General features: G+C 43.3%; 2 long non-coding RNA genes across 2 annotated transcripts in view; one reads left to right on the forward strand and one right to left on the reverse strand.

The window, feature by feature from the left end:
- The first annotated feature begins 2528 nt into the window (after window positions 1-2528).
- LOC120400747 overlaps window positions 2529-27165 on the forward strand; it is a 48122-nt gene continuing 23485 nt past the window's right edge. The window contains exons 1-2 of the long non-coding RNA XR_005596037.1: window positions 2529-2710; window positions 24830-24901. This is a non-coding gene — a long non-coding RNA (uncharacterized LOC120400747). The remainder of the gene's footprint in view (window positions 2711-24829; window positions 24902-27165) is intronic.
- Window positions 8886-25338, reverse strand: LOC120400749. Its single transcript, XR_005596039.1, has 3 exons — window positions 25274-25338; window positions 23931-24170; window positions 8886-9073 (listed from the first exon to the last, which is right to left on the reverse strand). It is a non-coding gene; the product is annotated as an uncharacterized LOC120400749 (long non-coding RNA).

The raw sequence follows: 27165 nt of genomic DNA on the forward strand, positions 1-27165 counted from the left end.
AGAAGGTTCTATGGGGACCTACAGACCTTGAAGCTTAGAAGTGAGTTGTCTCACCAGTGCCTATCCCTCATACTTTAGGAGGCTACAGGGGTTGTCCTCCCCCAGAGCCTTAGAAGGTTCCTTGGCCCTCAGTTACCCCCAAATAGGCTCCTCAGGGCTTTGACAAGACAAAAGAGGCTTGTGTAGGGATGAACTAATCATTCTTCCAAGTTGGGCTGGTCAAAACAATTTCCATCAAAAATGGCTTTCAACGGACAATTAGGTACTTGACTCAATGACATTTTTGCAAAAAGTGACTGCTTTCTGCTGAAATATGTGAGTTTCTGTTGAAAACTTGTTTTTCAATGAAAAGTCAAAATGTATTGTGGAAACGAACACCATTTTCTGGTGGGTGGTATGCCTGGATCTGAGGGAGTGGAGGATAGGTGGGGGGAAAGTGTAATCTGAGATTTCTGTATATACATAAATAATTAATAGATTAGCTGCCAGCAGATGGCGCTCAAAAATATGTAGCACAGTTCCTGGGTTTTGTAGGACCAATAAAACTTGCTGTGTCCTGCAAACAGAGAGGTCGCAGATAGGCCACCTAGGGCTCAATGGGACAAACTGGACTACCAATGAGCCTAAGTCTTGTTGAGAGGTGGGGCTGTTGAAAATCCAAAAGCTCACTCAGGATTCAATTCTTCTGTGGATTTACAGAGGCCCCACCCGTATGATATGGGAGAAGGCCCTTCACATTTCTTCCACCATAAGCCTCCTGTTTTTCCAGCCTACACATGCATGGATCCTTTGGTAGGGGCAGCACTTGAGTTGTGCCAAAATGCTCTGGAATGCTTATCTGCCTTTTTTTTTTTTTTTTGAGCTGCAATGATGTTCTGATAGTTCTGCAGGTCCCGGGCAAGGTAGCTCCTTTGCCCCCCTGGCTTTAGGGCATCCTCTAAGCTGGCAGGTGCCTGGACAGTGGACACTCAGCGGTGGGTCAGCACAGAGGGAGCTGGGGATGCTGCAGCCAGGACCAGACAGGACAGCGTGGGGCCGGAGCAGCTTGGAGTAGGGTGCTCACTGGCCACTGGCACATCCCCAAAATACATCTCCTCAGGTGCGGCGAGATCATGCCACATGGAGGACACCATTATACAACATACACCACACACGGTGCATATGAGGTTACACCGGGAGGCGTGGAGCGGTGCACTCTGCAAAATGGCGTCCTCCATACACGATACCACACAAAACCATGTCCGGTTTTATATCAGTACTGAACAGGGGATAAAAACAAGACTCTCTGGCTTAAAGCAGACGAATGGCCTGCCTAGCTGGGAGCCCAGGGTGGAGTCAGAGTCAGGCAATGTTGGGAGCTGGGTAGTGGGGCCACCAATACCCCAGTAGGGAGAGGGTCCTGGGCACAGATAGAGGGGGAGGCGGGATTGGACAGACTCTTTGAGGAGTCACCACCTGCTCCTATTGGCCTCACTATCCCTATCTTACTCCCAGCTCTCCCCACTACCCTCTGCTCCCCTTTACTCCTTTCCCTAGTCTCCCACTGACCTGCATTCTGGCACTTTTTTCGGGATTCCAGCACTGAATGGGGTCCCTTTCTGTGGACCTGAGGAGGAGTAGGAATGTGTGTGTTTGTGTGCATGGGGCCAGAGGATTGGGGAGAGCTTTGAGAGGGGTGCAGTGGAGTAGGAAGGCATCTCATCCTCTCCAGCCTCTCCAGCCTGGCGAATAGAATGATTGTTCATTCATTGTTTCCTGCTTCCCATTCTCATGTTAGTATCTGGTAAACAAAAGTGTTAGGCGTCTCTAACTATGGTGACCACCAGGTTTTTGTTTTGTTTTTTAGTGTGTCATAAGTTGCAAATAGCTGGTTTGATGAACTTCGGTTCTGGTAGGAAATATATTCTCTTCCCAAGCCTTTGGCTTATATCTTCAGGTCTGTTTCTGCGAAGAAGAAGGCTAGAGACCTACCGGTATATTTTCTTTAATGAAAGCTTAAGTCTCCAGTAGCCATTTGACAGGCTATATCAAGCTGGATTGAGCTGAGCATCCCTAGTGAATTTACTATTTAAAAGGTTCATAACTGTTCCCTTCGTGATCAAGTAGTCTTGTGGTGCTGAACTAGATCTGAACTTTTCTTATTTCTGTTTTCTTATGTTTTGTTTGCTATAAAGTGTGTGGGGGAAGTTCAAAGATGTTTAGAGCTGTGGTAAACATCTGAATATTTAGAGAGCCATAACTCCCTTGTCTAATTCACTTAATATTTGGTGAAAAATTCTATATCTACCTGTGATGGGGTGGACTGGGCCCAAAGGCCCCCTGCTGGAGGCCTCAGGGTTCTGCCACACCAATCCCAGGAAAGGAACAATGGAGAAGTCCTCCAAGCAGCCTAGAGTGGTTGTGAGGAAGCAACCAATCAGAGGGGCTGCTGGAATGGCCAATCAAAGGCCAGGAGGGCCCTATAAAAAGGAGCTGCAGAACAGATCAGCAGTTAGTTGCTGCTTGGAGCTGGAGAAGAAAGGACTGCATACCTGGGTGGAAGAGCAGCAGGACTACAGACAGTTAAGTCTGCTGGCAGGGACTGGGGGAGCAAGAGACTCCTGGCTGGCTGCTAGGACTGAGCCAAAAATAATTTGCTAGCAGGGCTGTGGCCAGGACTACTTACTGAAATAACACAGACACACCCAACCAGAGGAGGCACTAGTGAGAGGTGGGTGCCATCCCTGTTACACTTAACCCCAGATTTAACCTACTAATTTTAAGGGTGATTCCTCACGTCAGGAGAGGGAGTTGGGCAAATTGTAGTTCTGTTATCATGAGCACAGTGATGTGCTCTATAGCCTTTGTGGCTTGGGACCAGATTGTGAGTAGGCCTTTCATGGCCAGTGGGGGGAACCACATGAGGAGGGACCCTCACCCACCTTGCATGTTAACTGAAGGGCTTTTAACAATTGTATTCTCTGTGCTATGGGGAGTGCAGAGACTGCTCCCTCAGTGGGCCCCTGGGGGAAGATATCACCCCAAAAGGAATGAACGGGAGGTGGGACCTTGGCAGAGCAAGCTGGGTGCAATGGTGGAGAAGCTTCAGCCTCCTCACAGTCTGCACTATCCTCCTGTTCATTGTGCTGCTTGGGGAAGAACTGTGTTTCCTGAGGTAGAATTCCTCACAGAACTCCACTTGAGGCAATGTGACTCTCCTTGGCTCCCAATGCTGGCCGGTAGCTAAATGCAACACTTTCAGCACTTGGTGTTTTAGAACCACTGGGGTTATCTGCGAGGGTCCAGTTTTGCAAAATTATTAAATTTTCAGCCTAATTGTTATAGCACAAGACACTAGAGATGCTTGGGAAATTATTTATTTTCATGTGAATAATTTCAACAAAAGCCTTTTTCTGTGTTTGGTGGAATTGTTATCTTTGCAATGTTGCAGTTTTTGTTGCAAAACTGAAAATCAAAAAATATTCACGTTGGTTATAAACAGGAATTTTTTGGTCTTCAGTTGTTGAAAACTCCCAAAATTATAATGTCCAAGTTTTCATTTTTTTTACAACAATGGAAATTTGTGGTTAAAAAAGCCATTTGCAATCAAATATTTGACATAATTTTTTTCAACCAGCCCTACAAGGAAGTCTGGAAATATTTTGTTGCCTGTCTGACCAGCAATGCTTCTTTGGGTATGTCTGCACTACCAGATTAGTTCGATATAAGTTAATTCGAATTTATAGAATCGACCTAACAAAGTCGAATTTGTGTGTCCACACTAAGGACACTAATTCGACTTTGTGAGTCCACACTAACGGGGAAAGCGTCGAAATTGGAAGCGGTGCACTGTGGGAAGCTATCCCACAGTTCCTGCACTCCCCGCTGCCCATTGGAATTCTGGGATTTCCCCCCAATGCATGCTGGGGGGAAAACTGTGTCGAGGGTGGTCTTGGGTAACTGTCAGCATTCAACCGTCACTCCCGCCGGCGGGAAATCAGTTCGCGCACTTTTCCTGTTAGTGACAGCGCGGACGCCACAGCACTCCACTGTGATCATGGAGCCCACTGCGATCATCGTTGCACTTATGGCCGTTGTCAGCTCCTCGCACCTTATTGTACACCTCTTCAACAGTCAGATGCTGAGAAATCGGGCGAGGAGGCTCCGGCAGCGCGGTGAGGACATGAAGTCTGAGAGTGGCACAGACCTCTCACAAAGCACGGTACGCCGCGCCGTGGAGATCATGGTGGCAATGGGTCATGTTCATGCTGTGGAATGGCGATTCTGGGCCCGGGAAACAAGCACGGACTGGTGGGACCGCATAGTGCTGCAGGTCTGGGATGAATCACAGTGGCTGCGAAACTTCCGCATGCGTAAGGACACTTTCCTTGAACTGTGTGACTTGCTGTCCCCTGCCCTGAAGCGCAAGGACACCCAGATGCGAGCAGCCCTGAGTGTGCAGAAGCGAGTGGCCATAGCACTCTGGAAACTTGCCACGCCAGACAGCTACCGGTCAGTAGCAAACCACTTTGGCGTGGGCAAATCTACCATGGGGCTTGCTGTGATGCAAGTAGCCCACGCAATCGTTGAGCTCCTGCTCTCAAAGGTAGTGACCCTGGGAAACGTCCAGGTCGTCATAGATGGCTTCGCCGCGATGGGATTCCCAAACTGCGGTGGGGCTATAGATGGGACTCACATCCCTATCCTGGGACCGGCCCACCAGGCCAGCCAGTATATTAACAGAAAGGGCTACTTTTCAATGGTGCTGCAAGCACTGGTGGACCATAGGGGATGCTTTACCAACATCAACGTCGGGTGGCCGGGCAAGGTTCATGACGCGTGTGTGTTCAGGAACTCTGGTCCTGTTTAGACGCCTGCAGGAAGGTAGTTTCTTCCCGGACCACAAAATAACTGTTGGGGATGTGGAGATGCCTACAGTGATCCTTGGGGACCCAGCCTACCCGCTAATGCCCTGGCTCATGAAGCCCTATACAGGTGCCTTGGACAGTGACAAGGAACTCTTCAACTACCGACTGAGCAAGTGCAGAATGGTGGTGGAGTGTGCTTTCGGATGTCTCAAGGGGAGATGGAGGAGCTTACTGACTCGCTCGGATCTCAGCGAAACCAATACCCCCATTGCTATTGCTGCTTGCTGAGTGCTCCACAATCTCTGTGAGAGCAAGGGGGAGACCTTTATGGCGGGATGGGAGGTTGAGGCAAATCGCTGGCTGCTGATTACGCTCAGCCAGACACCCGTGCAATCAGAAGAGCCCAGTGGGAAGCGCTGTGCATCCGAGAGGCTTTGAAAGATAGATTCCTCAGGTTGCAGGGTAACCTGTGACTGTTCAGTTTCTTTACAGAGAAGCTGAACCTGCCCCTATTTCAGTTACTGTTGACTTTCTTTTGCGGTTACATACCCCGTTCACCACGTTTCCCCCCTTCCAACACATGTTTAAAAATAAAGTTAATGGAATATTGTTAATTAACAATGTTTTCTTTACTAATGAATTCACGTTAAAGGGTTGAAACAAGGACGCAGACTGTGGTGGGTAGGGTGTGCAGTGATGTACAGACCGGTTCTACACTCGAGGAATGACAGGCTCCTGCTCCTAGAGCGGTCTGCAGTGCTGGACTGGTTGTTTCAATGGAGCCTGCCATCCCTCCTTTTCGGCACTCTGTGTACGGGGGCTCTGTGGCCTTGTGGCGGGGGAGGACTGGGGGGAGGACGGTTACAGGTGGGTGTGCAGGAAGGGGTGAGGGGTGCAGGCTCTGGGCTGGGGGGGGGGGCATAGGGCGGGGTGAGGGGTGTGTGGGAAGGGGGAGGAGGTGTAAGGGGATGAGGGCTCTGGCTGGGGCTGAGGGTTTGGGGCATTGGAGAGGCTCAGGGCTATGGTGGAAGGGCATGGTAAGGGCAGCCTGCCTTGCCATTTGTGGTGGGCAGGCGCTAGGACCCTGGGGCAGCAGACAGCATTTCTGCGAGGAGCCGCTGTACTGTCAGGCAGGGACGCAGCGCGGCGGGGTGGGGGGAGACCCGTGGGGGCCAGGGCCCAATCCAGGCAGGGCCGGGGGAGAGACCCAGCTCCAAATATAGCTGGAGCAGGGCACCTGCTGCCTATGCACAGAACATGAAAAACACTTCCCAGACTGACCAGGGTGCCTAGTGACTGCACTGTGTGTGTGACCTGCTGTAGATCCTGCCCCTGTGTCTGTACCCTGGTAATAGTGACTGTCCTATGCAATTACCAAACCCCTCCCCACCTTCACACAAAGTCTTCTGTAAAGAAACATGATGGAAACAGTAATGAACAGCAAACTATTTTTAATAATCAACTACACAGTTAGGGGATGAAACTGGGATTTGTCCTTGGGTGACCCAGAAAGGGAAGGACTTCTCAAAATTTAGCGAATGAGAGCTTTTTGGTACTTGAGCACTCTGCTGGGGTGGAATGACAGTGTTCATGGCCCTTGGCGCACCTCCTTCTTGTTATTTTGGGTGAGGGGGGTATTGGACTTTGTGGCGGGGGAGGGCGGTTGCAGATACAGTGCAGGGGGGCTCTGTCCTCCTGCCTGCGGTCCTGCAGAACATCCACAAGGCGCCTGAGCGTGTCCGTTTGCTCCCTCATTAGCCCAAGCAGTGTTTGAGTCGCCTGCTGGTCCTCCGGATGCCATCTGTCCTCCCGTTCGCTGTGTGAGCGCTGCTGCTGAGAGAGGTTCTCCCTCCACTGGCTCTGCTGGGCCGCCTCAGCTTGGGAGCAGCCCATAAGTTCAGCGAACATCTCGTCCCGTGTCTTTTTCTTGCGCCGCCTAATCTGCACCAGCCTCTGTGGGGGGCATGCTGGAGCAGGTCGGGATACAGTTGCAGCTGTGTAATGGGAAAAAGGGAGTGAATTCCTTACAAAGATACATTTTTGCAAAGAAGAAACATAGTCTAGTCAGTCTCTGTGAACAAGACCATGCACAGCACCTATCTCATGCGCACTCACTCAGGGAAAGTTCGAATTTTCGGAATTCGCTTTCATTGCCTGGGGGATTGCACTGCAGATCAGACAAGCGGGGCAGGACAGCAGAATCCGTGGAGCAGCCAGGCATGGTAAGCCAAAGACTTTTGGCTGCTTAAAAGTGAATGTATACCACTGTCCTCTTGCTGCTGGCAATCCTGAAAGCATAAACTCTGCCCCTGTTCCACCTGCTCGCGTCTGTTCCCTGGGAAAGATCCCTGTATGCTGCCACTCTGCAGCCTCCACCACGTGGCTGTAAAGTGACGCTTCTTGTTATGCAAAGGAACAGTGAAGCACTCCCAATACTAATAGTAAACTAATTAAATGCAGGAGTCTCCGAGCGAGATCACCCTGAGGAGGGTCACAGAAAGAGATAGAGAGCGCATGCTGCGTGAAAGCGAGTACAAACCAGAGGCCTATGCTGCCATGCTCGTTGAGGCAATGGTCCCGGAGTACCAGATGAAAGCCTGGCGCGGAAAAGTGTGCTACTTCGGAGCACCCAATAAGGCAGCTCTCCCCAGGAACCTCATGCAAATGCTTTTCGATTACCTCCAGGAGAGCTTCTCGGAGATCTCCCAAGAGGATTTCAGTTCTATCCCCATATATATTGACCTTCTTTTCAACTAGTAACTATTCCTGCTCCATTAAAAATAAATGTTAACATGTTTAAAGCACTTACAGACTGATCCTTCCCCTGATTCAGGGTCCGGGGTAACGGCTGGGGAGGATTGGTAGGGGATCTCAGTGAGGGTGATGAAGAGATCCTGGCTGTCTGGAAAATCAGCGTTGTAAGCGCTGTCGACTGCCCCCACCCCTCATCTCCTTCCTCATCTTCCCCATCTGTGAACATCGCCGAGGAACTGGCCGTTGACACTATCCCATCCTCAGAGTCCACGGACACTGGTGGGGCAGTGGTGGCAGACCCACCGAGAATGGCATGCAGTGCCTCGTAGAAGCGGCATGTCTGGGGCTGGGCTCCGGAGCGTCTGTTTGCCGCTTTGATTTTTTCGTAGCCTTGTCTCAGCTCCTTGATTTTCACGCGGCACTGCGTTGTATCCCAGCTGTATCCTCTGAGTGCCATGGCTTTGGAGACCTTCTCATAGGTCTTTGCATTCCGTTTGTTGGAGCGCAGCTCCGAAAGCACAGACTCATCGCCCCACGCAGCAATGAGATCCAAGACTTCCTGGTCAGTCCATGCTGGGGCCCTCTTTTTACTCTGAGATTCCCTGGACTCCTCTGCTGGAGAGCTCTGCATCGTTGCCAGTGCTGCTGAGCTCGCCACGATGTCCACACAGGAAATGAGATTCAAACTGGCCAGACAGGAAAAGGAATTCAAATTTTCCCGGGGCATTTCCTGTGTCGCTGGTCAGACCATCCAAGCTCGGACTGCTGTCCAGAGTGTCAACAGAGTGGTGCACTGTGGGATAGCTCCCGGAGCTACTAAGGTCTATTTGCATCCACACCTAGTCTAATTCGACATAGCCATGTCGAATTTAGCGCTATTCCCCTCGTCGGGGAGGAGTACAGAAGTCGAACTAAAGAGCCCTCTATGTCGAATTAAATAGCTTCGTGGTGTGGACTGGTGCACGGTTAATTCAAATTAACGCTGCTAAATTCGAATTAAAGTCCTAGTGTAGACCAGGCCTTTGAAGCTATTGTGGTCAATATTTTAGGTATCAATTTAGAAAACTGTAAAGCTGCTGTTCTTTAACAAATATATCATGGTGCTCCCATCAATTTTATTTTTAGTTACAGTGGTTATCATTTAAAAAGTAACATTTGCCAATAGTTACCACCCAGAGATATCTGCAGAACAACACTGGTTTCCTACTCTGATGGCACAGACTGTGTTATCTCGTATATAACTGAGGCAAGGGTTGACTTTTTAATGTCAAATATGTGCTTTTTATTCCTATACTTCATTGTATTATCATCTTTTTAATAACATTACATTATTTCTATGTTTTACAAAGAAACAGTTGCTAGCGCACTGGATTGGGGCTCAGGAGATCTGGATTCTATTCTTGACTCTGCCACTGGTGTGCTGAGTGATGTTGGGCAAGTCATTTCATCACTCTGTGCCTCTGTTTTCCCATCTGTAAAATAGGAATAATTATATTTAGCTCCCTGGAAATTGCTTTAAGGTCTATCTATAAGTGCCAGGTATTAATATTTCATATTTTACAGCATTTTGACCATAAAGACCACTATATAAGTTCTAAGTGTTATTTTATTACAGCTCTGCAAACTGTTCCAAGTTCTGCTCTAAGGGAGTTTACAAGTTTATGTACGAGAGCTGATTTGCTTACCCTGGAGTTCGAAACGATCCCTGTTCAGATTTGTGAAAGGTTAAAAATTGTGTTTTCCCATGGTCAGATCTCAGTGTGAACCCTTAAATGGATTTTATGGGTTTGTGCCCATTTGCATGAGTTCACACCTGTTTGATGGAACTAAAAGTGGGACTAAACTGTGGCTCTGGTACTGCAGTAGAACTCTGATCTCAAGGAGTCCAATTGCTCTTTCTTATAGTCAGCTACTTTTATAATAGAAATAGGCAGCTGTCTGAGATATACACATAAGGCCTCTCTTCTGTTTCCTTTATTAAACAACTCTGATCTCAGGGAAATTTTCTTCTCTAAAGCTGAGATATAATTAGATGACTCAAAATATAAAATAAGAATTAGACCGTTTTGTACACCTGGGGAGAATTACATTAGATAGGCATGTCTTCCAGAGTAAGACACAAACAGGTTAGAAGATGATGTTGGTTTGGTTTATCCAGGTAGTGCAGGGTGTTCAACTAAAATGCACCGTTTCTCTCTGAGTGAGATTTTCAAAACCACCTAAGTGCCTTAGGAGTACAAGTCCCATTGACGTTCAACCAAGTACAAATCACTACTGCTAAGCTGGGTTGACCCCTGCCTCCTTGATCACAGGAGACAGGTTCAGCCAATCAGGGCCACAGGAGAAATAATGTAACATGTGACTTCCTCTATGCAACTTATCCTAATGAGCCAGGTTAAAACTCTGACATCATGAAGAGCAGTTCAGATCTGAATACATCCTGCACCGCAACCAAATCCAGAGAGAGCAAAAAACTTCTACAGTTTGTTGACATGAACCAAATTCACAAGAGCCACTGATGCTTTGTGGATGCATTTTGAACTCAGTGCTCCTATTATGACTATTACTGAAAACAGAAAAAAAATTCCTTAAAAAAAAAAGAGAAAGAAAAGAGAAAGTATTTCTGTGCTGAGGCTTTGGAAGCTAAGTTTCAGCATTAAAGATTTTCCCCGCTTTGGACAAATTGCAGTCCTCATGAAAGCCAATACAACTTCAGCTGTAGTGGTGCTATTGAACACTGCTGGAATAATGCATTAGAGAAAGGAATACCAAATTCACATGGAACTTTATACCCTGGAGTGTGCAGTCTTTTATCTTTCATTATCAGATATTATGCATTATCGGACGGTGCCCTATGCAGTTACTTAGGGAAACATTTAACCAAAGAATATACTCCTCATCCAGGCAGCTTAAACTGCTGCAGTTTTACAGAACTTACTTTAACTGGAACTGTTCCTTTCAGCTGTAAAAGCAAATATGCAACTTGGAAAAATATCATTTTATCAAAACAGACAGAACTATTCCAGCTGCTGATATTAAGGTAAAAAGAGCAAGGTTAAATGTTAAAGAAACTCCAACTGTACATTTATAACTACAAAGAAGGAGTTAGACCAATCACATTGGAAAACAATTCTTAGAAAAAGATCCTTATTTTACTTCTAGTAGAAAATTTATTTTTTCCCTCTTGCTGATGATTGAATGCAGTGGAAACAGTTTCCCTTGATAACAAATACATAAGTAATGTGTGGCACTTCCTGCCTCATCATCTTGTAGCTCACAAAAGTTTCCATGGCCAGATTTTAATGCTCAGAGTGCTAATAATGTCTGCTAGTCAGCCTTCCTACTGTTCAGAAACTTTCACTCCTGCGGCTTCTTGGCTTGTTTTGCGAAATCACTGTAGAGGTTAGTGAACTTTTCAGTGTGTTGGTATTTAAACTGTGGTCAAACAGTTAGAAAGAAAGAAAGTTCAGAAAAAGATATTCCCAATTAATGCCACCATTTGCATGACCATTCAAACTGGAATTGAACTGGTTTTGAAATGTCCATGCTAAAATGGAATTCCTTTGATTTTTAACATATCTTGAAAACCATAGTACATTAAATGAAAAGATGCTTAAAACAATGCTGGGGTTTTGTTCCAGAGAAACATTTGGGCACTTTCACTGGGAAAGGAGGTTAAAAGGTTGTCAATGCTTTCTCCAGGGGCTCCGTCTGACAGTGAACATGTGTTTCCTCCCTTTAATCGGCTCGCCAGTAGCCAGAAAGCTGCTTGTTTTCTGCAGAGGTTGTCAAAAATGATTTCAGTCTGGAGACGATGAATGATAAAAGAGGTTTTCAAACACAGTTTTGCACTGTAGCATTTGCAGTCCCAGAGAGGATGGATTGTATTACAATCTCAGTGCAAAGGGCCATGTTCCTGTAGCAAGAAAACAGTGCCTCGTTCAACCTGTTTGATGCTTCCAGTTATCTTTCACAGCTGAAAAATATAAGCTGAGCCACAATACAAATAACAAATAAAATCATCCTAGAAGTTTGTCCTTCCTCACTGGCAAATTAAGTGCTTTTATCACTTAATAAGACTGTTTTCTTCATACAGTCTCCAGGAGTTCCATTTCCTTCAAGAGTTTATAGAATATTTGTTGTTCTTCCTCTGGATATTTTATATGGGGCCCAAACTGCCTCCTGTTGGAGCCAATGATAAAACTCTCTCAAGGAAGATTGGGACTACAGTCAAAGGGCCTGATCCTGTGAAGTCAGCCTCTCAGGTGGTGCTGAGCATCTTACAGGATAGGGGAGCTGTGTGTATTCATTTTCAGACAAGGAGTTAGAAAACCAGGAAGGACAACCTTCTAGAAACACTATTCCTCATGAAGAATAGTGCCAAATCCAGAAGTCAATAATTTTCCCTAAGGACAGTAGACCAGAGTACGTTATCACTTACATCAGTGTGGACTAATTCCAGTCTTATACCAGTATTACTGAGATCAGTGTAAGGGCTCTGAGTAAGGGCTACTGAATGTGGGTTATAGGTATTAAAGAAGAATGAGGTTTGGAGGTACTGAATACATCACATTATTTGATCTTTCTTTCTTAAGCAGAATGCTGTCAGCAGTTCTTGGTCTGCAGCTCTTTTTTTGGATATTGTCCCTTCAGTTACATTATGGTGCTGCTAGCAGGAACTTCCTGTTTAGTTGCTACATTAAAAGGAAATGCACAAACAAGAAATTCCTAGCAATGAGCAAATGTAAGCACAGAAGGTTTTTTATTATTATCTTTTGAATCTTATACATAGAGGAGATTTAATTCCCCCCCTTTTTTTCCCTGTTGGTCACGACCAAATTCCATAGCATTTCATGAGCGCTGATGTGTATTCCAGTCTCTATTATTTCTGACAATATTTTAAATACTTTGACTTCAGTTTTCTGCCAACAAAGACAGGCTGTCAGGGAGCAACTGTATCCTGTGGAACCAAAAATTGAATATAAGCTCAAAGCAAATTTAGGAAACTTGAATACAGAACTGGACAACCTCTTTTTTCATCTGATTCTAATTACCATTTAAGCTGCATAATGATGTCACTGTAAGCCCAAGCTACATGTGCCATCAGCGTAGAAATTTCTTTTTCAAGTGCCAAAAAGCTTTATAACAGGTGCACAGAGAATTTGATAACATGCTTTGAGCAGTCTTTCCAAACCAAATAATAGGTAATGCACATGTACAAAAAGTCCCCAATAATGTCTATGTCACATTCCTTTTAATTCTATTTCTACTGCACCTTAGACATGTAAAGCACCATATCAGCACAACGTGTTATCATGACCTTCACTGTCTTTAAATTTGACACTTCCAAACTTTTTTTAAAAGAACTATGAAAGGGTTCAACTCCTACTCTTCCTTATACTGAAATATTTGGCTAATGTCATAGAGATTTGGCTAAGTGGGTTCAATCAACTGTTTTCAGTCTATTATAGTTCATAATCCCTATTCAGGATGAAGTGCACTGCAGCCTAATGAATGTGGTAATGGAATCCTTGTGTATGTTTTTCCACAGCAGGGTGCAGATTAGCATAAGTGTCATATTCTGTTGGCATGCCCGCTATTATATCTCAGGCGTTGCACACACTGGGAATTTTTCAGCTGGATAATAATAAGATGAATATGGTATACACATGTGCATAGAACACACTGACTAGAAAGTGATCTATAATAAATCTCACCTGGAAAAGCCTTATGATAGATTAGTTTTGCCGTTTGGCTTAAACATGCAATGTTTAAGCCAATGGTATGGTAACATGAATACAAAAGAATTAGGTTACACTGCATGCACAGTTTTAAAGAATGTTGTCATTTCGGGCTGCGGAGTGCTGAGGAATACTCTGTAGATCTTATAGTTTCATGTATTCATTGCAAGTTCAAAGCCCAGCTCAGACGTCACTTGCTCAGAGCTGATTGTTCTAGTTCTGAAAGATGCCACACAGATAAAGGAAATCTTCCTGGTTGTATAACATCAGTGTACTCCCCTCCTTAGACAATCCCAGTCTGGCTGCCAAATGAAGAAAAATACTATCCTCATTTCAATGGTACTTTATTTTAACCTGTTGAACATTCCTTAGTTGAAAGAGGAGCACAGTTTAATGAAAATTGAATCATGCATAAGTTCATTTTGTACAGAAATGGGTAACAATACAGCACGCAATATGATGTGTCTCCAAGAAAAGTACTACATAGATTTCAGTCTCCATTATGACTCTATGAATTGAACTTTTATTTGAGTTGAAGTATGCATCTTTAATTACTTAGGTGTTTTATTTTTAATAGAGTTAGAGAAACTCCTGATGAATCCCTTTGCACATCACATAGGAAAGACAGTGCCGCTTATGATTAATCCTAGAATTTATTACTTGATTATGAAAAGTGCAGTCCTGAGAAATTCATACCACTTAAGCAATGGTTTAGTGTGAATAATCAAAGAGGTTTTCCTGGCACACAGGAGGTATCAATATATATAGATGAGTGTAGAAAAGCATATCTTCATGCTTTTAAGAATGGTGGCATGGTAACAGCTTAAGCATATTAATCAGTCTGAGGTAAGTGCTGCTTCTGTGTTATATTTTAATCTGATTCTTTCTGCTGTGTTAAAGAAATTATATCTTTGGCTGAAATAACATTTAGAAAAGTAATTGTTTGCCAAGTGAATAAGACAATCAAGCCAGTCATTTAGACTTGTGGATTAACTATGAATCTCCCTTACCTTTATTATCAGTACATTTCTATCAAATCATCATAACTCAAAGTATTTAAACTCCACTGAAAAGAGAAGTGAATAGAACACCCTTAATATTTGTTTGTTCTGTATTGAGACCAGAGTTACTTTCCTTTAAAAAGGCCTGTCTACGATAGTGGATCTCTTTTTCCTGAGGACAAAACTAGGGTTTCCGAGCCCTGTGCTAATATCTCTGGTTCAATATAGTTACAAGTATTATACTCTAGTGCTTTCTAACATCATGTAAGCAGAATGACCTTTTCAAAACTCAAAGAAATCCGCATCCTGATCATGGCCTACATATTAGCAAGAATCAGTTTTCTAACAACTCAACAAAGCTTGTTTAAAAAAAAAAAAATCCCACCGACTGCTAAAAGAATGTAAATTGGAGTTTCCACTGAAGTTCAAGCACCCTTTACAATCCCATCGCCCATTTCCTTGAATATGGTATAAAGAGGCTGGGTGGCAAATGTATTTAAGACTGAGGAAAAGGGCTGTTAAGTCGACCTTGGTAACTTAACTGAAACAGTATCCGTGTAAATCCATTGCAAATCCCTGGCCTTTTACAACTTCTGTCCCAATGGAAATCAGATCACAGAACTGTTTACAAGAGACTACGATTCATTTGGATAAAGAGCCGTGACAGCAGCCCCCAGTATTTGGAATTTTAGTAACCTAACCTTAAACAAATATTCTAAAAGCAAAATAATAAGGATTGGGTAATTATTATGAGCTAATTACTTACAGTATTTCATACTTAGACTAGGGGAACAATTTCCGAGTAAATGTCAGCTTTTGGCACTTTTGCAATCAGTTGTAATTTTTTTTATTGTTTAAAGATATATCAACATTTCCATTTTATTTTTTTATTCTCAGCTTTAGATATCCTGAATTGTAGTCTTTTAAACTGCTGGAAGTAGTGCCATAAAAATACTTTACTACATTGTTCAATGTATGAGCTAATCCTTAGTTAATGGTCAATTTTTGCCATTTTGAGAGGGGGAGAGCTTAAAAAAAGTCCTGGTCACATTTAGCTGAAATCCCCTTCACTGAAACAATCTATCTGAACTAGACAGAAAGGGAATAGTTTAAAGAGAAAGTTTCACGATTTTGAGTAACATCCTTGGCATTGCGAACAAATATTACATTTTCATCAGTACTTCAATTAATCTTCCCTGAATAATATTTTATGAACATATGCTTGGGAATAGTTGTACTGAACTCATGTAAGGCTTTTTTTCCTCACCCACGTCACTTTGAAATATTTACTGCAAACAGATGTAACTGTACTGTTAACTTGAAGAATTAAAGCTTTTCCTTGAGGAAATAATTATTTTACAATTAATAACTGTGAGCTAGAAGATATATATATCTCCTCAGTTTTTAGTTGTAAGCTGATGAATTCACTCAGAGCAGACCTTGGACTCAGCATCTCTCTCTCTCTCTCTGTCTATATTGTGTGTGTGTTATGCAGCATCCAAGATCTGCTTTGAATGAAATTTGGCTTTGGCACTGCTTGTTGTACTCATAACCGCCTTCTCCTTCCTTTTTTGGCAATATGGCCTGGTTGGTTCCTAAGCAACCAACCTGGTCTCAACCCTAAGTGACACCCACTAAACTGCAGCAGTGCTACGAGCAATTTGTCCTTAAAGTCCTTCCAGTGCCAGCCCTGAATAAAGTGCATAAAAATGCCTGTTCATCTTATTTCCCTCTTTCTGGCTGTTCAAGACGAACTCTTTGCCTAGTATGGTAAGATATGGAAATTTATTGCTAAGTAATGCAATTGCTATCTGTGACTCACATAATGCTGTGTTACTTAGCAGCAGTTTATGGAGAGGATGGCTGTCCTGTAGCTTGGTTGGGGTGCACCTAGGTTTTGTTGCCTCCCCCAAGCTCCCCCATTTCCACTATAACTGGGCCTATGGTGCATTGACTGGCAGGTCAGGAGCATGCTTGTTGAACCCCTGGCTAATGGAAACCCTTGTCTCCCCTTTAGGCTGGCGGAGGGACAGTTTTGCTTAGTGGAGCGAGCACTGGAGTCAGACTCAGGAGATCGGGGTCCTATTGCTGACTCTGCCACTAGACTGCTGGGTGACTTTAGATAAATCATTTGACTTCCCTATACTGCACTTTCCCCACCCATCAAATGGAGATAATGATACCTCCTTTCTATGGTGCTTTGAGATCTATGGATGAGAAGAGCTAGTTGTTTATTATGGCTTTGTCTGCATTGGATATTTGCCAGCAATGGATGTATTTGCAATGTAGGAAAGCCAAGTTTTTCACCAGTGGAACTGTCCCTGGTTTCAGACAGAAATAAGTTCCATCATTGCAAATGATAGTGTTCCTTGTCTATGCTCGGAGTTTGCTCTGGTGCAGCTATTTCAATGACTGATACTAAACTTCTCAAGATAGTTAAGACCAAAGCAGATTGTGAAGAACTTCAAAAAGATCTCACAAAACTAAGTGATTGGGCAAGAAAATGGCAAATGAAATTTAATGTGGATAAATGTAAAGTAATGCACATTGGAAAAAATAACCCCAACTATACATACAACATGATGGGGGCTAATTTAGCTACAACGAGTCAGGAAAAAGATCTTGGCGTCATCGTGGATAGTTCCCTGAAGATGTCCACGCAGTGTGCAGAGGCGGTCAAAAAAGCAAACAGGATGTTAGGAATCATTAAAAAGGGGATAGAGAATAAGACTGAGAATATATTATTGCCCTTATATAAATCCATGGTACGCCCACATCTCGAATACTGTGTACAGATGTGGTCTCCTCACCTCAAAAAAGATATTCTAGCACTAGAAAAGGTTCAGAAAAGGGCAACTAAAATGATTAGGGGTTTAGAGAGGGTCCCATACGAGGAAAGATTAAGGAGGCTAGGACTCTTCAGCTTGGAAAAGAGAAGACTAAGGGGGGACATGATAGAGGTATATAAAATCATGAGTGATGTTGAGAAAGTGGATAAGGAAAAGTTATTTACTTATTCCTATAATACAAGAACTAGGGGTCACCAAATGAAATTAATAGGCAGCAGGTTTAAAACAAATAAAAGGAAGTTCTTCTTCACGCAGCGCACAGTCAACTTGTGGAACTCCTTACCTGAGGAGGTTGTGAAGGCTAGGACTATAACAATGTTTAAAAGGGGACTGGATAAATTCATGGTGGCTAAGTCCATAAATGGCTATTAGCCAGAATGGGTAAGAATGGTGTCCCTAGCCTCTGTTCGTCAGAGGATGGAGATGGATGGCAGGAGAGAGATCACTTGATCATTGCCTGTTAGATTCACTCCCTCTGGGGCACCTGGCATTGGCCACTGTTGGTAGACAGATACTGGGCTAGATGGAACTTTGGTCTGACCCGGTACGGCCTTTCTTATGTTCTTATGTTCTTATGACTGGCTGTCAGCTGCTGGAATACAGACAAATTCCCAGCACAGATAACTTTTCACACTTGTTATCTGATCACCCTACTTGTGGTATGTCCACAATCTAGTCCAATGGGAACAGGGTTTGGACCCCACTGTCCTCCTAGACATTGGATACCCCATTGGTGGTCTTCCATACACTTCACACTAAGGCAATTGTAGTGTAGAGATGAACATTTTGGCTAACTGAGACCTGCCTACAGAATTTTGTATCTATGGCTGAGGATTAAAGGTTATTATAAAATGCTACCAAAAACCTCAATGAAATTGTCTGTCAGGTAAACCATACTTTCCCTTCTGGCAGTGCGCTGGTTCCATTAACTTCTTAGGACTGAACCATCAAAATCACTATAATTTACAAGTGCATTGGTCAGGTAGTGGCTAGACTATACCCTAATGCAAAGAGTGGATGCCAGTATTTTCAGTCACCTGTACCAATCTACCTGACTAAGGGCTGCATTCTCTGCTCACTTCCAGTGGCTTTACAGCATTGAAACTCCATTGATTTGAACGGAGTTATCCCTGATTTACATTAGTGAAGATGAGGGAGGAATCAGGCCTGAGGGCTCAATCCTGCAAGGTGCCTTAATTCTCTCGTCAGGGGAGTCTCCACCTTAAAATTAAGCACTTACTAAAGTGATTTGCAGGATCAGGGCCAGAATGCTTAGTGCCTATCAGAACTGAGCCCTAAGGCCTTAACTAAACCATTCAGTGCTTTGCAGCACCTGTTTATTGTGCATGCCCTGTTCTGTAGCGGGACACGACCTGCTCCAAAGCCCAGACCCAACAGCTGGGCTGTATGGTGTTCCTTGGAGCCGGGTGTGTGGGTGAAGTATTAAAGCAACTCCATAGACACTACTCAAGCCTAAAGCTGGAGTAACCTCTGAGATGTATGGCTTCTACCCAGTGACTGATCCATGCCCCCAAGTCCTGGCTATGTGGCAACAGCCAGGGCTCTGCCTGCAGGGGTACACCCCCCCCCCCCATGCAGCACCCTCCCCAAATCTTTTCCTCACTGAGCTGCAGCACCCAGGAGAATACATCATTCCTCTCTTCCCTCAATAATGTGGCTATAAATCCCTAACGGTGACCATTTAGCATTTTCCTCTAGTATCAGATAAATAATAGTGACGCTATCTCTGCTGTCATTATGCTTTACTAATTTTAGCTCAGATGTACTTTTTATTTCTTCAGGAGAGCCATAAAACCTTCTACCAGCGTCACATTTTATTCCTCTTTGAAGCTGAAACAAATTAGCAAAGTTGAGAACTTTATTTTCAGAGTTTATTAAGCCCTTAACAGTAAATCCTTTTCTCACGTTCCAGATGTTGTGGTTTTCTTGACCTCAGTTTATATTTCCTTGTGATGTGAACAAGCCAACATCTTATTCTGACCCAACCAATTTCTTTTGCGAGCCAGACAAGGTCAGACATAACTAGACTACTAGAACACTTGGGGATAGTCAGAAACAGAAGGCTAACATCATTATATTGGTATGATACTTAATTTCCAGTCATTATCCAGGACTTCAGCTTCCTAGAGCAGTGATCTCTGATGTGCTACTTTTGCAAATTAAATGCATTTTAGTAATATATTTTTCATCCACTTCCTTTTCTCCTGAGTACTTTAAGTTTTTCAGGTAGCAGTCACTTCCACTTGAGCATGTATAAAATGCAGCCCTTGAATAAATAAAGTATGTTATATAGGGAACGTTGCTAAGTCTGTACAAGTGTATTTTTTTTTTAGGCTTTGCACATGCTTAACTATTCTGCATTTGAGCAGCCCTATTCACTTCTGTGGTGTTAATCACCTCTGTAAAGTTAAGCACATTTATAACTCTTTGAGGGTTCAGAGCCTGACCTTCCGTTGGAAGATCCTTGCGTCTCATCTCCTGCTTGAATCCACTGACTGTATCCATTCTCTTTCAGTTTAGGGTGAATCATTTGAAATGTAATTTATGGATTTTATCCTCTTTGAGTGTTGTGTCTTTTTAAGACAAGCACCTGCAGGCCCTTTAGGAGGTGTTATTCCTGCTGTTACTGACATTTTAATAAATATAGAAATAAATACTCCCCACCAAATTGTCTAATGTCAACACTTACCTCATCGTAAAGGAGTGAGTCAGTTTTCATAGAATTTATAGCATGTGCGATATCTGTGCCCTCCTAACCCGAAGCGCATCCAGTTTGGTATCAATTTTTATTGTTTTCTTTGAAACCGTAGTGACGATCAGAATCTACTCATAAATATTACCATAAGTATTTGTCTTCATGTACATGCACAGGGAAATTCAAATAAAAAATGGATCAAAGATGCCAATTCATAAAAATCCCATGCAGTAAATCAGGCGGCCTCCTGCATACACATTCACATGCGTTCTCTCTCACATACTCACACAAATATTTAACGGTGGAGACAGATTAAATAAATATATAGTAATATACAGGAATGCCTGGACAAGTGATCACCATTATTTGGTAACTTTCTATCTTACAAGACCACCTCAAAATGTTGCCAAATGTACCACATACAATTCTGCTCCACTTTCTGCAGACAGCCATGTCCATTAAGCAACTGATTTTTGCTGGTCCCTTGATTGCTCGCCTAAGACAGGTTTCACTATATGCTGTTTGGGGGAATGGGACTATGGCCCTGGTTTTTAAAGACAGCGTAAGCAGGCCTCCAATTTTGCACAGTCACTGTGAAATTCACCTATGGGCAGCAAGCCAGTACAAAGCTTATGCACTTCTTTAGTTAGTCCTATTTGAAGGCTTAAGTGGGACTTATTTGGTACATAGGCCCTCATGCTGACCCTCAGTATCAGAATGAATTTCACCCATGTACAATTACAGGAGCACATGATGGCATATTAAACAGCTAATTACCTGATTTTCAGGTGAATCAGGGATCTAGTTATCTACATGCCAACATCTGCCCCTGCAGCTATACACAGTCACACAGTTGGTCACTTCTAAAAATCAGGCCCTGTATGTACTTTTAACTGATCTAATCTCTTGGTTATCTTATTTTCCATTTTTACAGGGGTGTTGTGTAAATAGAGCAGTATTAATGCCGTGGTACATGGCACTGATAACACCTCACTGCTTTTCATTGTATGAGAATAATCACCTCATTGTATGATTCTGGCCATCCATGTTCAAGGAAGATCATTGAACAGATGCAAAGAAGAGCTACTAGGCTGATCAGAGGAATGGGGGTGGCCTAGGAACTGCTGCAGGACAGAACCCAAAGATTCCCTGTACACAACGGGAATTCCCAGACAGTCAAAATCAGCTGCAGAAATCTTTGGGGGCGGGGAGTCAGCAAGTATTAGACATAAGAGAATAACATGGCAAGTGATAGAACTGGTAGAAAAATGCCAGATATTTTTGTGGGAATTTTTATTTTAAAAATACGGGGTTTTTTTCCCCAGGAAAAAATTTTGAGTTTTGGTAAAATGTTTTGATTTTTTTTAAAATAGAAACTGATGTTTTAATTGAAACTTGAACTGCAAACCAAAACTTTTGACTGAAAACCAAAAAAATTTACTGAACATTTCAGTTTTTTTTGATAACAGAAAATGGAAAATTTTTGACCACAAAAATGTTTTTGCCCTAGAAGCCTTTTTTAATAAAGAGGGGGAAAGTTCTGATGAGAAAATCTAAACCAGCTCTATATGGAGGGCCTGATTTTGAGAGAAGCTGAAGCTCTGTAGCTCATATTGAAATTAGTGGGAGCTGCAAGTGCTCAGCACCTCAGAAAAATCAGGCCCGTAGGACCCAGCTACCCAAAAATATCCCTTCCCATGTAGCACCTTCCCCTGCATTTCCCAGATGGTGTAAAGAATGCATCAGCTTAAAGATTCTCCTCCTCCCTAATGCAATAAAGGAACAAAAGGCCAGAGTAGCCCCCTTCCTCCCCACTATGCTGCACTGTTCTCCTGGCTCTTCTTAAACAGCTGTGCTCCCGCGTGCTACCCATAGGCCGCAGAGTGAAACTGATTAATCACCCTTGGCCATTCTGCCACCTGTTGTGCTGTTTGAGCGTGGCACAGATAGCACTGCAGACATTCGAGTGGGGCCTGTCATCTCTGAGCCTCCGGAGCCCTTGGCACCTGCATGGCTGAGAAGGTGCAGGAGTCTGGAGAACCCTGCCTTACTGTGAAAATAGTCCCCATCGTCTTGCACTCCATGATTTTCTCCCCCTAAAGAGAGGGAAGGAGGGAGAGGGAAATAATGCCTCATTCCATCCAGACACAGCACTTCTCCTTGTTGCGGGTGGCGCTGTCTAGTTGCACCACTGTAAGGGGCCATGCAGCGCTTGCTGCATTATGCCAGTGACAGGGAGCATATCACAAGTGGAGGAGCAGGAGCTAGGATTCAGAGAGGTGAGAAGAGCATTTGCTGAGAGGGGGAGAGTGATTGGGGTTTCTGCCTCTAGGTCTCCAGGAGAGGGGAGGGAATCTGAGCCCTAACTCATCAGATGGGTGGGAAGGGATAAGGGGATCAGAAAGGAATGCAGAAGAGAGGGAAATTCGGTGACAGGCAAGGGGGTTTGGTGGGGGGAAGGAGTTCTCCTCCTCCCTTGCGCCCTAAATTCCCATGGTTGCCGTTTGTCCCAGAAGAACTCTCTCCAAAATTGTGATGTGCAGACAGAATAAAGAAAACAAGACCATCTATCCTGCCAGAAGCAGCACCCCTTGTCACTTACTGACAGGAACTGTTTCTTCAAAAGGACTGATTTAGGCATCAGGAAATGACAGGAACCGTAGGGAAGGGCCCTATGTAAAATAGGAAGACTGAGGAGGCAGGGAGGTAAAGGAGGAGATAAAATTAAAGGCAAAGAGTAGAAGAAAAGGTTCCATATTTCATTGGAATTAAAATATTGTCAGGTTTTCAAGTATTCTCCAGGAAGAACTCCTAGCTCCCGTTCCCCACCCCCACCTAGATCTGGGATTCAAACCCTCCAGTGAATTCAGTTCTTCCATTGGCATCTCTTCATCCTTTCTCTGTCCACCTCCCCTGTTTTATTCTGAATCAGCTGCCGTGCTTCACTGACCCCATTTGAGTCTGAACGATTTCCCACACACTCACCCCCACGCTCCTCCTTCAAGCTGCTCTTTTGGTGAGGCCTAGAACTCCACGTCGTACCCCTGGATAAATGGTTTCTAGGATCTAGCAGTATTTTCGAGAGTTGTCTATTGAATGTATGTCACTGAAGGAAACTTGTCATAGCAGCTGCTTTTGAGTACATATTTCTGATAAAGGGTTATACATTGAGATGCAGAGCATAGTTTTGCTTACAGGCTGCAAAAAAACACAATACAACCACTGTGAACGCAGAACCCACTTCAGGGTGGTTACAGCGTCCGGTGGCGTGCCTGAGAACAAGTTTTGTAGCCACAACTGGAGGAAGCCGTCAATGTTCATGGAGTGTCGGATAATCTGCTGTGACATATGATCCAAAAACATAAGGTTGACGAATATTCCTGGCACTGTATTCCAGTGCTGAGACCAGTTTATGCATTTTCGAATGTTTGATGTCCTTTCAACAGTGAGAAAGCCATTCTGGATAACAGATAGCTCTGAAGATATTTTTAATAATCGTTTTTACCACTGGGGTGTACCAGTGCAGTGCTACATCTTAAAAAGAAACACAAAAGGCTTGAGATTCTCTAAGGACCAAGTTCTGAGCTTACACCTGTTCGTATCCAGAGTAACTTCACTGAAGTGAATGGAATTTATTCCTGATTTAAGCCGGTGTGACAAAGAGCAGAATTTAACTCCGTTTAGCTCGTCTTTTTTTCACCTCTTCTACAAGTTGAACTCTTTTCACAGCTCAGCTGTTTGTGTAGTAGAGGGAGTTCGGCACATTTGGGGCGAGATCCTCAGCTGGTGTAAATCGGTGCTACTTTACTGAAGTCAGTAGAGCTTTGCTGATATAGGGCAATCTACTAGAGTAGGGGCCTGATCCTGCAAATTCTTTCTGATGAGTAACCCCTTGTTCACGCAAGTAGTCTCACTGAAATCAATGGGACTATTCACAGGAGTAGCTGTTTGCAGGATCAGGCCCAGTGTGAATGAGTAAAACACTCTTATTTTTGAATCTGTGATAAGTGGAAACCACATACCCTGCACTGGGAAACACTGATTCCATGAACAAAAATCCAGCCAGGAAAGTGGAAGTCAACGAAGGGCAGCTCCTGGATTGTATTTACTGTGTTTCTTGAAGTGTCTGTCCCTCTGAAGAGCTAAGATCCTGTGAACATTTTTCCTTTCAGCCAATTGCTTTTCCAACTGAAGGCTGCTCTATGGTTTTCCTGCCCTGCTGGCAGTGCAAATGTGCCAATCTCCTTCTCAAGGCATGGTTCCTGTCGTGGGATCAAATGTTAGGATTTTAAAAGCTAAAGTTTGATATGGATGAACAACTGCCTATAAAACGCATTAAGCTCTTACCCTGTAATGTATTTAATTTCACACTGACTGATGGTATTGCCCCTGAATGGATTACGGCGGGGGGCTGCCATTGTCCCACTAAACCACACTGGTTAAATAATACTTTGGAGTCTAAAGCTGCTCTAGGAGCATTTCATATTGGCTAGCACGTGAAATGAATACCTAGCTGTTCTGCAAGTGCTTTGGTTTGGTTAAAAATAAATACATGCTGAATTGGTTTACGGTGCAGCGGAATTTGCACAGCTCTTTGGACTGTGCTTTTTCCTCTATGAAAATTTCCATTGGCACCTCCTCATTCTCAACAGAACATAATGGCCCTGATCCTGCGAGGTGCTGAATGCCTCTGACGTCAATGCTATTGAAAGGCTCTTTGAACGTTATAGAAGGTGCTTCCCCACTCCCCCCCCCCCCCCCGAAATGGGCATAATATGCTTACTCCTTGCAGGGTTTGGTGCTTATATCGAGGAGATATGTATACAACATCCAGAGGGTCAGGCCCTTGAGTGTTGCTTAGTGTTTAGCTGTGATAATGTTTCCTTGTCACATTCATTGGGCTTTTTTTTAAAACTTTCAGCTTGAAGACGTTTTATACACAGAGAAAAGAATTGCACGCCCAGAGTCTGCTTCTTCTGTCTCTTACGCTGGGGTAAGTCAGGAGCTCCTGTACTCCAGCACAGTTACATCCATGTAAGAAGAATCAGGCTCACGTGCTCTAACTCTGTGATCAGTGTAACAATCGCTCCTGAGCTAGCAGTTAGCACTCTTTCCACCAGAGAGCCATGTAATTCTGGGACAGTTTGCAGCTAACCATACAGAGTGTATGGATTCTACCCAGGATGCAAGATAACTCAAAGCCAAGAATGATTTCGTAAGTCCTTCCAATTGCACGCAGAATGCCACTCCCTTTTGAAGAAGTCATTTTAAAGTATCTGCTTTATATAGTAACATTAGTCATTATCACCCTTGAATGTTTGGCTAGAAGTTTGGTCACCTGTTATGTGTTGAAACACATGCTCACCTTTGTCTCTAGAAGCTTTAGATACTTTTGGGGGGAGCACGTATCAATGAATTTTTCAGTCTTTCTTTTCTTTTTCCTTTTTTTCTTTTCTTTTCTTTTAATTTACTATGATAAGAGAAGGTTAAGGAGGTATTAAAGCTTTACTAGTCTTTTTTTTTTTAACTTCAGCTTCAGAGCCAGAAAAGAATGTTGGAAGTCATCAGAGGCATGGCTGGAATAGAGAGTGTTAATTCTTCCATATCTAAGCCTCTTTGTCGAAATTCCCTTTGTCTCTTGCCCCAAGTCATTAAACACTAATCCCATCACTCTGCCTAATCCGCTGCAGTGGAGACAGAGTTCAGTTTCCGAAACTGTCTTTGTTGCTTTCCTAATAGACAGCTTGCTCTGGATTTCAGTTGGTTCAGTCACATTTAGAGCTTTCCATTGCAGTTATTTAATGAAGTGCCATTAATGAATCTTTTCCTCCTTCATGCAGTGTGCATGGGCATCAATTGGTTTAGTGTTAAGTAGGGTAAGGTGCCTAGTCATCTTAGCAGCCTTTGCAAAATATGACTGTCAAAGGCAAAACCTAGGAAACAACGCCATTGAAGACCATAACCACTGAAGTACTCATTTAATTACTAAGGATTTACAAAAGAAAATCTGCCCTTTGTGACTGACAAAAGACAACAAACTAAGAAGAGATAGTTCCCCCCCACACACACACACACACAAATCCCAAAGAGGAAACATGGCTGAGCAAGGCCATCAGAGCGTGGTGAAAATGCTTTCCAATTTGCTTCCCAAGTGCTACTTTTCTAAATATTAGGTACTCCACTTGTTGAAACAGACTTTTAGTCCTGCCAAAAGATGTGGACAAGTTAGTTTAATAAATTATTCACTGGTAAAAGTGAGTAAAATGTCAATCCATTTCCCCTGTGCTTGAAACATAGGATCCGTCAAAATGTAAACCAGTATCATTTGGTGATTTTTTTATATATATAAATGTGTTTTGTGTGCTGCAGTTGTCAAAGAGCCTAAATTAGAAAAGGTTTGCTTCACTGTCATTTCCTACTGCTGACAGTGATATTGAATACCTTCAGTATTTAATTCACTGGGATATGTTTTAAAAAGACAGATAATGTCTATTTCATGTATATTCCCATAACTGGAAAAATGTCTTGTTCAGAGAGTGTACTTCCTAAAATAGATCATTTGAAAGTATTTTTCAGATGAAAGCTGTTCTAAGTAAATGAAATATAACCAGGGTATTTAAAGTTTGGAAAGCTCTTCTCTAAGGGCCTGATCCAAAGCCGACTGAAATCACTAAGAGGGTCTTTCCATTGACTTCAGTGGGCTTTGAATTGGGCTCCATCTCCCATCTTCTTAGTGGGTCACTAAGAAAATATGAAATAAGCAAGTGGAACTAGAAAATTACATTAGTCAGCAGAACTACTTACCGTGTGTATTATATATAATATGCATTAACATTTTTCTTGTGTTGAATTATCCAGCAAACTCATTACATGAAATAAACCACATCATATTTCACAGTGACTTTCCGAAAGCTTTATTTTACTATGTTCAGATAGCACATAGAATCAAAGAATCGTAGGACTGGAAGGGTCCTGGAGAGGTCATCTAGTCCAATCCTCTGCACTCATGGCAGGACTAAGTATTAAATTAATGAGATCCAGGCTTTATTAGTAAACAATTTAATTACTCTGGCAAAGTTAGTATCACAGTGCCTCAGAATAGGGTACTGAAAACTAAGATGCTCCTTTTGAAGGCACTGTCTGTTGGGTACTGACAGGTCCGTGGTTGATTTGCACAATCCATAGTTTCCACTCTTTTTTCCCAAAATGTTCTTTATTGCACATGGCAGGTGACATCTCGGCTTCATCCTTATCAAA

The sequence above is a fragment of the Mauremys reevesii genome, linkage group 3 (assembly GCF_016161935.1).
Source record: "Mauremys reevesii isolate NIE-2019 linkage group 3, ASM1616193v1, whole genome shotgun sequence".
In the NCBI taxonomy this organism is placed as follows: Eukaryota; Metazoa; Chordata; order Testudines; family Geoemydidae; genus Mauremys; species Mauremys reevesii.